Here is a 10,884-nt window from a genome sequence, read left to right on the forward strand (position 1 = left end):
GGTAAGAGAGCCCCACCTTTTTTTTTTTTTTTTTTTTTTTTTGGCGGTACGCGGGCCTCTCGCTGTTCTGGCCTCTTCCGTTGCGGAGCACAGGCTCCGGACGCGCAGGCTCAGCGGCCGTGGCTCACGGGCCCAGTCGCTCCGCGGCATGTGGGATCTTCCCGGACCGGGGCACGAACCCGTGTCCCCTGCATCGGCAGGAGGACTCTCAACCACTGCGCCACCAGGGAAGCCCCGAGAGCCCCATCTTGATGTTAGCAGCAGTCGTATGCAGCTTAGCCAGTATATTTGGATGCTCTGTGTCCTGTCTGTAGTACAAGGCAGAGGAACGGTGGAATACATGGTTTTAGTAGACCAGCAAAGGAATGGCTTGTAGGTAAGCAGTATAGCTTCATCTGTAAGAAAAACTCAGTATAGAAAGCCGCAGGGTTTAAGTTAGCAGTGAGGGAGAAGGATCCAGGCATCGGTCAATAGAGTGGAAGTACTTTAATAAAGGCCCAGACCTAGTAGTCCCCTATCAAGAAGTTCTGCCTGGAGCACTTCGCCTCATTTTGGCAGCCTAAAGTATAGCCTAGTAACTGGGCTGTATGTGTGGAGTTCATGGGAGAATGTTCCAGGAAAAAAAAAAAAAAGATCCATGGATGCAATAGACTAGGGTTTCTGCGCTGGCGCCTGTTTTTGGGGGGAGTGGGCTTGTTACCGAAACGCAAATCCTGTGTGCCCGACGCACAGTGAGGCCACACGATACCAAAATGCTGGAGTCTGGAACACTGAAAGGTTTATTGCAGGGCCATGCAAGGAGATGGGTGGCTTACGCCTTAAAAAACCCCAAACTCCCTGAAAGCAATCAGCAAAGCCCTTTTATAGGAAAGGCGAGGGAGGGGTGTGGTTAGTTGGTGCACACTTCTTGGTGTCAGAGCCTTTGTCCTTGTGGTCAGGTCATGGTCAGGTCACGATGTTCCTGTAAATCTCCACCAAAACAAATGTTACTCTCTGTTCTGACAAGAAAAGGGGAAGGTCCCAAGGCACGACTTTCGCCCTCCGAGGTCCAGGCCTGGTGGAGAGAAGGGGGGCAGTCACCCTAACCTCGGAGCGTCAGTCCAGCACCCAGTCTGGCTCCTCCCACCAGTGCCCAGGCTGAAGAGGCAGATCTCAGACGGTGGCTCCCTCCGGGCCAGGTCCCCAGACCCTGCCCAGCTGTCATGGCTGAGGCAGCCAGGCGCCCAGGGCCCAGCTGGCCCTCAGGCTCCTCAGGCCGCGTAAACAGTGGGGGCCAGGTTCCTTGGACTGTGTCCCATGCAGACTGCCGCTGCCATTCGGTCGCAGAGGCGGGGATGGGGGAGAGGGTCACCGCAGCCTCAGGGCCTGGGCCCGGCCCGTGCGCGGTCCTGGCGAGGCTCTGGAGCCCTGCAGGGCACACCCCCAGCCTGTTCCCTGGGCCCCCCAGCTCGTCTGCCAGCCCGAGGCCGGGTGAGCTGGAGGGCCCCGGGGAGAGGGCTGGGATCGGCCTCTTACCTCACTCTCCAAGTGGACGACCACCGCTCCGCCGACCGTGGGCTCCAAAACGCCCCTCAAACGGTGGCTCCTTGACAGTTGCTCGCTTGGGGGCGGGGCCCACGGCAGCGCCGACCAATGGCTGAATGGGGCCGTCCGTGGTGCCGACCAATGGCTGAGCAAGACCTCTCGCTGAGGCTCCATCCCCCGGCGTTAATGATCTCCCGGTAACCGTTGCCTGGTAACGGGGTGCAGGGTGAGGGTGGGCAGCAACGGCGGAGGGCTAAGGGCTGCGCCCTGCGGCGCTCCGTTACAGGGTCATCCAGCTGTAAGAGGCGTGACCTCTTCAGGATGGTGTCACAGAAAGGGTTTGACCCTTGAGCATACCAGTCAGTCTGTGTGCCCTCTCTGGGCCTCGGTTTCCCTGTATGTCAAATAAGGACAATAGTGCCTACCTCATAGGATGACTGTAAAGAGGAAATGAGGTACAGTTGAAAAGACTGCATGAGTTACTAGCGTAGAACTTGATATGTAGTGTATGATCAACAAATAGTTTCTGCCTTGAGCCTCCCACCACGTTTTCGCGTGCCATCTCCTCACCAAAATGTGGATGTTCTGTGTAGCATGGATGCATCCGTATTCAGAGAGCCTTAAGACAGATTCTTCACCTTGCCGCCACAGTAGACTCAGCTGGGGAGCTTTAGAAAGTCCTAATGCCCAGGCTTCACCCTAGACCAATTCAATCAGAATCTCTGGGAGTGGAAACTGGGCATCAGTATTTTTTAAAGCTCTTCATTTTGCTGCTAAAGTTGAGAACCACTGCTTTAAGCAGGAGGAGAAAAGAAGTTAGGCCTGTGGTTTAAGACCACTTGTCTGGATAGCTATATATTTGAAAATTTTCTAGAGGTATAAGGGCTAGAGCTTGAGATGGGCCGATGAGTAGGGCATAGTGAGCTCTATTCAGGAGAGAGGGCACTATGATAAGAAGGTGGTAAGCATCGTGATTTGGGAAAGGTCAGTGATGAGGTCGTTAATACAGGCCCCAGGAATACACAGGATTTACTGCAGAGATGGAGGACTTTGGCCTCCTAAGTTGGGCCTTTGATTAGCACAGGTGACACAATTCTGGCTGGTTAGCTCAGTGGGTTAGAGCGTGGTGCTGATTTAACAGCGGTGACAGACGGGGATGTCTTTATTGCTTTACCGCGTTGTGGATCTTGGGCCATGAGCATGGCGGACTGCAGTAGTGGGGTGCGGGGACCTTTTACAGTTGCTCCACTGGTTGGGGAGGGACATCGAGTCATCGTTGACATGTATGTACGGGGGTGTTCTCCAGCGGAGAGGCCATTGATGAGGAAGCCTCTTCCCGGAGCCTCATAGGGTTGATGTGGCTGCTCTGACTACACAAGTGGTCCTGTCAGTACTAACAGGTGAACTTTCAGTGAGTAGAGAATCAGTTAGAATAGGAGGGACGGCGTGTCTGGGTCAAGAATGTGAGGTTCTAAGAGACAAGGTACTTTCCTTTAGGACGACTCTGGTTTCTAGAGATACAAGTAATTTAGAAGTTGAAACCACCATACTACTTCAGTCACTGATGCCAAGACCCAAACGTAGCAGTAATGGCCAGGAGTATCTTCTGCCAAAAGGGGAGGGGGTAATCTGTCTTTCACTCGGTCCCTTTTCTTGAGAAGCACATGAGTTTAATCCCTAGCAAGAGCGTTGGTGAAATGGCCAGACATTGTTGCCTAGGTAAGAAGACAGGATTCAGAGACTCTGCAGGGGTCAATAACTAGAGGTTATGGAAGTGGGTGGATGCAGAAGTGAGGAGTGGAATGGGGTAGAAGGATAGGAGACTTGGGGTGAGGAGGGAGACCTATTGAAAGTTCGAAGTAGAAAAATCCCAAGTGCTGACGGTTTAGTTAAACGGTTATAAAAGTATGTCAGAACAGGAGTGCTTCCCGAGACCCTGTGACAAATACCAGAGACAGACTGCTCTGTAGGACTCTGCAAGATGTAGGAGGCTGAGAACTGATTCAACTGCTCTTAAACTCTCACCCATGTCAGGGGCATAAAGGAGTCACGAGGAAGACTGGGAAAGGCTTCTGCAGAGGATACTTGAGTGGAGTTGTTGGAGTGCCGGTAGACAGGCAAAGCAGGGAGAGAGGGACGTGGCTCCACTCTTTGCCTGAACGTCAGCTTTCCCGGGTACAGCGGCTGCAAACTGGTGGGAAGGGGAAAGCCTTTCCTGTAAGTCAGGGGGCAAATTTCGACGATGATACTGGACTGGAAATTTTAATTACTAACTTTTCTTACCTAAAAGTGACCATAAAAAGGAATGGGGCAGCTCAGGTTTTCATTCAGGGATGGGAGTACCAGGCACTACAGAGTGTTTTCACTGGGACAGTGGGAAATAAAAATAAAGTTGCTTTAAGTTAGTCCCTGAAATCATGCTTGTTGAGTGTGCTGGAACACTGTTGTTGAGAACCTACTTTGTTCTTGATATCCTAGAGGTCTAAAGATGAATTAAATGACATTGCTCCCTATAGGAATCTACGAACACAATGCAGTATAATGTATACAATAAAAGAAGTAATATATGTGAAAATTAAAGAAGTACTATAGTAAGAAAGAAGGTGTGAGTAACTTATTTTGTAGGGGGTGGGGCTAAGAGGGACCTAGAACCTCAGAGAAGATGAAAGGCAGCAGGGTTTGAGATGGGAATAGGTGTTCTGCAGGTGGACACAGCAGAGGAAACTGCCTCAGGTCTAACCATGTGTGACACAGCATGGTGTCCATGTGGGAAAACCCAGGCGGTGTGAAGGGTATGCGTATTCAGGTGGGTGATTCAAACGGAGGTGACATGGAGACCAGAGGTGTTGTGCCTTGGCAGGCTCACCAGTGGAGAGGTCATGGAATTTTAAAAACACACATACACATACTAAGATGCCAGTCATTTCCTCCATCGGTCCCTTCCTCCCTCTCCTTGTCCTTCCCCTTTATAAAACTTGCCAAATTTGTTAGAGAGTGTTGAGGGGTAGCCCAGGAACTCCGCTCCATCCCAGTGCCTGCAGCTGGTTGGATCCGCTCTGTATCCGACTTAAGCTGAGTCAAACAGACTCTGCCTCCTAAGAATTTAGATCAGAACATTGAGAGCCTGGGTCATATGTTTTCTCCCCAGCTTTACTGAAATATGATTGACAAATAAAAATTGTGTATATTTAAAGTATATGATGTTTTGATATACATACACATTGTGAAATGACCACAATCAAGCTAACACCCCATCTCACATAGTTAACATTTTTGTATGTGTGGTGAGAACACTTGAAATCTCTCAGTAAATATTGAGTATACAACTATTATTAACTATAGTCACCATGCTGTATGTATATTAGGTCTCCAAAACGTATTTACCTTATCATTGAAAGTTTGTACCCTTTCACCAGTATCTCCCCATTTCCCGCAATCCCCCAGCCCTGGTAACCACCATTCTACTCACTGTTACTGTGAATTCAACTTTTTTAGATTCCACATATAAGTGAGACCATGCAGTATCTGTCTCTCTGTGTCTGGCTTATTTCACTTAATATAATGTCCTCCAGGTTCATCCACCCTGTCACAAATGGCAGGATTTCCTTCTTTTTTAAGGCTGAATAATACTCCATTATGTGTGTGCGTGCGTGTGAAGTGTATTTGTATATCACATTGTCTTTATTTGTTCATCTGTCGACAGACACTTAGATTGTTTCCGTATCTTGGCTATTGTGAATGATGCTTCGATGAACATGGGAATGCAGATATCTCTTCAAGACAGTGATTTTATTTCCTTTAGGTATATACCCAGAGGTTAGATTGCTAGATCATACGGTGGTTCTATTTTTAATTGAGACTGGGCCATTTAAATTGGAGCATTGAACTTGTAAGGTCATGTAACTTTCAGAGCCGAGGTCACCATTTGGGGGCCAGTAATCAGAACCAGCTGATTGCAAAAGAGAAGCAGGTGAATGCAGCTAATTAAGAGAGAGAAAATAGGGGACAATCGGTCCCGTAGCCTGAGAGAAAGAGATGGAGTCAGTGTCTCTTGGCTCTGACAGCTTTCTGTCCCTTCCTTCAGTCCCATCTGTGGTCTAACTGCCACTTCCTGTTCTTGAGTTCCCTGCACTTCTTCTGAGTCTTTATAATAAATCCACCTCCACCTCAGTGGCTTTCTTTTTTCCCCTTAGACAGCACTCTAATGTGGCTAGTTGCGCTCTCCCCCTCCTCCTGTTCTTGGCCTAATAAAACCACATGCTTTCCACAAGAGGAACACAAATACACGGCATGGACACATGTAACTCACTGCAGCTCGAATGTGCCAAGAAAAGGTAGTTCTCGTCATTGTTTTCTGTAGTTTTCACCTGTGTATAAGTTATCTATAAGTTACCTGCATAACAAAATCCCCCCAAACTTAGGAACTTAATAATAAACATTATCTCCTAATTTCTGTGGGTCAGGAATTTGGGAGCAGCTTAGCTGGGCAGTTCTGGCCTGGGGCCTCACAAAGTAGAGGTCAAGATGTCTGGACTGCAGACGCTTGATAGGGCCGGAGGATCTGTTGCCAGGTGGCTCACTGCCCTGTTGCTAGTTGGTGCTGGTTGGTGAGAGGCCTCAGTTTTCCCTGCGTGGGCCTCTTCACAAGACAGCTTTAGTGTCCCTACGACACGGGGGCTGAGCAATCCAAGAGGCAGAGAGCCAGGCAGAAACTGTCCTTGTGATAATATTGCCTCGGACATTACAGAGAACCACTCCTGCCACATTGTCTTCACTGGAAGCAGGTTATTAGTCTGGCCCATGTTCAAGGGAAGTAGTATTAGATGTCACCATTTGAAGGGAGGCATATCAAAAATTTGTGGACATATTTTAAAACCATCACAACTGTTAGGTTAGAGAGAAAAAAAACCAGGCAAAGTGTCCAATTCAGTCTCAGGTATAGTTCAATTTCATTTCTTAAGTGGTTTCTTTAAATAGTATAAGTCTCCTTTGGGTAAAAATGTTTTCTTTTTCATAATGCCTCCCAAGGAGGTCCTGTCATCCTCTCTGAAGATAACATCCATTTGAATGGAGGGTGGGGAGGGGTAACATACACATCCTTGTGGAATTGCTGAAGGGGGGTATCCCCGACTTCATTCTGGACCTAGAGTGTGCACTGGCAGGGCTCCGGCATGATGCCCCTCGCTGGCCTGAGCGCTGGGGAACCTGCTGACCTGCGATGCTGAAGCCTGCAGCTGGTGAAATTCATGGCCCATTTTTGGCTTCAGGCAAATCTCCACAGGGAGAATCGGCCTCCTCCCCTTGGGGACTCTTTTCCCCTTGGCCCCGGCTGTGGAGTCACCTCACCTGACCACGGCAGGCCCCCTGGCTGTTAGTTGAACATCCATGCTTCAAGGGAACCGGAAACACTTGGGACAGTTGACTGTTCTGTATGCCTACGTACACTGTGAGAAACTTGCCATTGGCCCGAACGGCCATGCAGAGTGCAGAGGATGAGGTATGAGGGGCCTAGGCAGTGGTCCCCAGAGGGGAGCAAAGGCAGAGAGCTCTTGCCCTGGGCGCCCCTCTCGGCATGGAGGTAACTTACTGTGGTACGCAGAGTAAGGACCCCTGAAGATATTCACCCTAACACCCGGAACCTGTGACTGTGTTACCTTACAGGGCAAATGGGACTTTGTAGATGGGACTAAGTTAAGGGCCTTGAGAGGGGAGATTATCCTGGATTATCTGGGTGGGCCCAATCAAGTGACTTCCCAGTCTGAGGTCAGACAAAGGGAGATGTGACTGTGGAATAATGGTTAGAGAGATACAAGGTTGTTGGTTTTGAAGTTAGGAGTTAGGGGGCTACGAGCCAAGGAATGTGGGTGGTAAGGAAACAGATTCTCCCTGTGTAGCCTTCAGAAAAGAACACAGCCCTGCTGTCACCATAATCTTAGCCCAGTAAGACCCATGTTAGATTTCTGACCTATAGTACTGTAAGATAATAGATTTGTGTTGTTTTAAGCTACTGTTTGTGGTAATTTGAAACAACTACAAGAGAAAATGAATGCACTCATATCCGCCTTTGGTCTAGAAAGAGGTCAGGCCCAGTGACTGGCTGCTTTATTCTCTTCTATTTCTCTCTGAACCTGAGACCTAGAGGGAGAGACTTTTTGTTTTGTTTTGTTTTTGCGGTACGCCAGCCTCTCACTGTTGTGGCCTCTCCCGTTGCGGAGCACAGGCTCCGGACGCGCAGGCTCAGCGGCCATGGCTCACAGACCCAGCCTCTCCGCGGCATGTGGGATCTTCCTGGACCGGGGCACGAACCCGTGTCCCCTGCGTCGGCAGGCGGACTCTCAACCACTGCGCCACCAGGGAAGCCCGAGGGAGAGACTCTTACTTTCCATGTGGCATGTCCTTGTTCACCACAGAGCAGAATTTATTACTTTTTTATTTTCATTCAGACAACAAATTGAAAGTAAGTACAGTAAACACCCATACACTCTTCACCCAGATTTCGCCAGTTAACGTTTTGCCATATTTACTTTCCCTTTCTGATTATGTGCGTACATATTTTTTGTTGTTGTTGAACCATTTGTGGGTAACTTGCATTCGTCTCGACCCTTTATCCTTAATACTTCAGCATCTCCTAAGAATAAGGAAATCCACTTATTAACCACAATTCATTTCTCACACCTAATAGAAATAATAATTCCATGACACCATCTAATATCCAGTTCACAAGACAAATTTCCCTAATTTCCACAAAATATTTTAGAGCTTTTTTATACCAACTCTCCCTCCCTCCCCAGTCAGCATCTCATCAAATTACATGCTTTGCAATTGGTTTTCTTTAGTCTCTTTAATAGCTCACCCTTATTATTTCACAACATTGACTTTCTGATAAGTCCAGACTAGTTCTCTTGTAGAATATTTTGTTTTCTCATTTTGGTCAATTATTTTCTCATGATGTCTTTAATCTGTTTCTCCAACCCCTGCCTTTTTTTTTTTCTCCCCCCAAACTGGGCACTCTGTCTAGAGGTTTGATTAGATTCAGGTTAAATGCTTTTAGAAAGACTATTTCATTAGTAATGTTGGGTAGGTCACCTTGCTTTATGTTAGGCACTAATTTCAGGTTGTCCCACTGTTAGGTTAGTGATGCTAAATTTGGTCACTTGGTTAAGATGGTGAGCCCCTGCCAGTCTCACCCTTGAAAAAGTACACATTTCCCTTTGCAGTTTGTAAGTAACGTACAAACAACCTGTTCCCAACAACTTTTCCTCTCATAGTTTGAATACCTGCTGTGGTCCTTGCCTGAATCAGTTATTTCACTGCGGCCTGTAGAAATGGTGTTCTAACTATTATATTCTGCCTTTATTAGCTGTCATTCTTTTGTAAAAAGAGCTTTCTTTTAAGAGAACTGTTGTAATGACTCTCTCAGTGGACAACTGGATAGTGGTTTGCTTTCAGTTTTGTTTAAAGCAATTGGAAAGCTCTTGTTTCTTAAAAGGATGCGTTAACTCAATTATTGAGTTCACTAATATCTCAATAGCATCCTCAATATTTCCAGTTGTTTCTTTGCTTGTTTCCCAGGGCTTTTTAAAATCCAGGCAGTTCACCATTGTAGGATTTGAGGTAGAGGTGGGTGAGAGGTTCACCAATCTATGGTAAAAGGGAAGAAAAACTACTAGATGGGAACCAAGAACGAGCATGGCATCTTGACTGCACCAGTTCTCAGGAAAGTCAGCTTGTGGAAGTTGAGAATCTAGAAATTCCGATAGAACTGCCTGCAGGCTCTGGAACCCCTTGGAAAGTTTTTGCCTGCCCCAGTGTGAAGGCCTGCTCTATGGTACCAAACAGTCTGAGCAAAGTCTTCTATATTTGGTTGATGACAAATAAAGGAATTTTGAGAATGGCTTTCAAAACGGTAGCTTGGATTTCAAGCCTATTGTCTTGCTGTACACTCCTATTTTGAATTTCAGAAGCTGAATATTATTTCCTTCTTTCTTTCCATTACTTTTATAATTTCTGAACAGTGCCACATTCCCTATCCCCAAGGCAAATCGATTCCCCAGGCAGGCAGAGGGGAAAAGAATCACATAAATTATTTTCAAAATATTACCGTAGCTACACAGTATTATGGGATTTTTATGGGTTTGAATAGAAGACAGCTGTCTATTTTCTTCCCAATGGCTGGGAATAAGTTTGGTGATTATAAATTTAATATTTTTAACAGAATTAGTATATTACATAACATGTTTTATAGCCATCCTTAATAATATTTCAGATTATGATTCCTTATAAAATCGTTTTTATTATTTTATCACTAAGCTGTGATGTACACATGCAATCATCCTAAAAAGAATGAATAATTTCGTCTTTTTTTTTTTTGCATCTCAAATGATTTAAAGAAATCTTTTGTGTTTTTGTTTTTTTTGCGGTACGCGGGCCTCTCACTGTCGTGGCCTCTCCCGTTGCGGAGCACAGGCTCCAGACGCGCAGGCTCAGCAGCCATGGCTCACGGGCCCAGCCGCTCCGCGGCATGTGGGATCTTCCCGGACCAGGGCATGAACCCGTGTCCCCTGCATCGGCAGGCAGACTCTCAACCACTGCGCCACCAGGGAAGCCCAAAGAAATCTTTTTGATTTCTTCTGTCAGAGGCCCGTAGTAATGAATCACATCAGTCACATTAAACTGACAAGTTATTTTGATTCGTATCATATAATATGCCTGCTCTGGAGTCATACTAAATACTCCTCAATCCTAGCTCCCACACTAACTGGTGGTGTGGTTTTGGGCACGTTACTTATCTTCTGTAAGTTTCCTCGTCTGTAAAACAGGAATGTTAATAATAGTACCTGTTTCATGGTTTGATAGGATTAAATGACATCATGTACTGAACACCTGGTGCATGATAAATATTAGCTGGTTTTGTTGTTGCTGTTATCATTCACTAAAAGAAGAGAGGTGATATCTTAAGTAACTGTCTGGCTGGCTCTCTAAAACTTTCTTCAGACACATATCCAGCTTTCCTGATAAATGAATTTTCTGAAAGTGGCAAATATTAGAATTAACAGAGTTGAATTTCTCTGTGAGTCTTACATAGAAAAACTAGAATTAGCTTGATTCTTATCCTAAAATAAAAGATGTAAACATGTCTTAAGCTGTGGATGTTGGACCAGGAAGGCGCTTCAGTTTCCTGAAATTATACTCCAGCTCCTGTATGCTACCTCTTTTCTTATAGAGTTTGCATTATTGCACATTGAAAGTCAGCATTTCTATCCCTCAAAATAAATATTCAGAATTGCCATGCTTAGGATTCTGAGTTAGAAACCATCAGCTACATGCATGCCTAAAGAGACAAGTGCATAGCTAGCTTAA

This window comes from Phocoena phocoena, chromosome 11, assembly GCF_963924675.1.
Source record: "Phocoena phocoena chromosome 11, mPhoPho1.1, whole genome shotgun sequence".
NCBI lineage: Eukaryota > Metazoa > Chordata > Mammalia > Artiodactyla > Phocoenidae > Phocoena > Phocoena phocoena.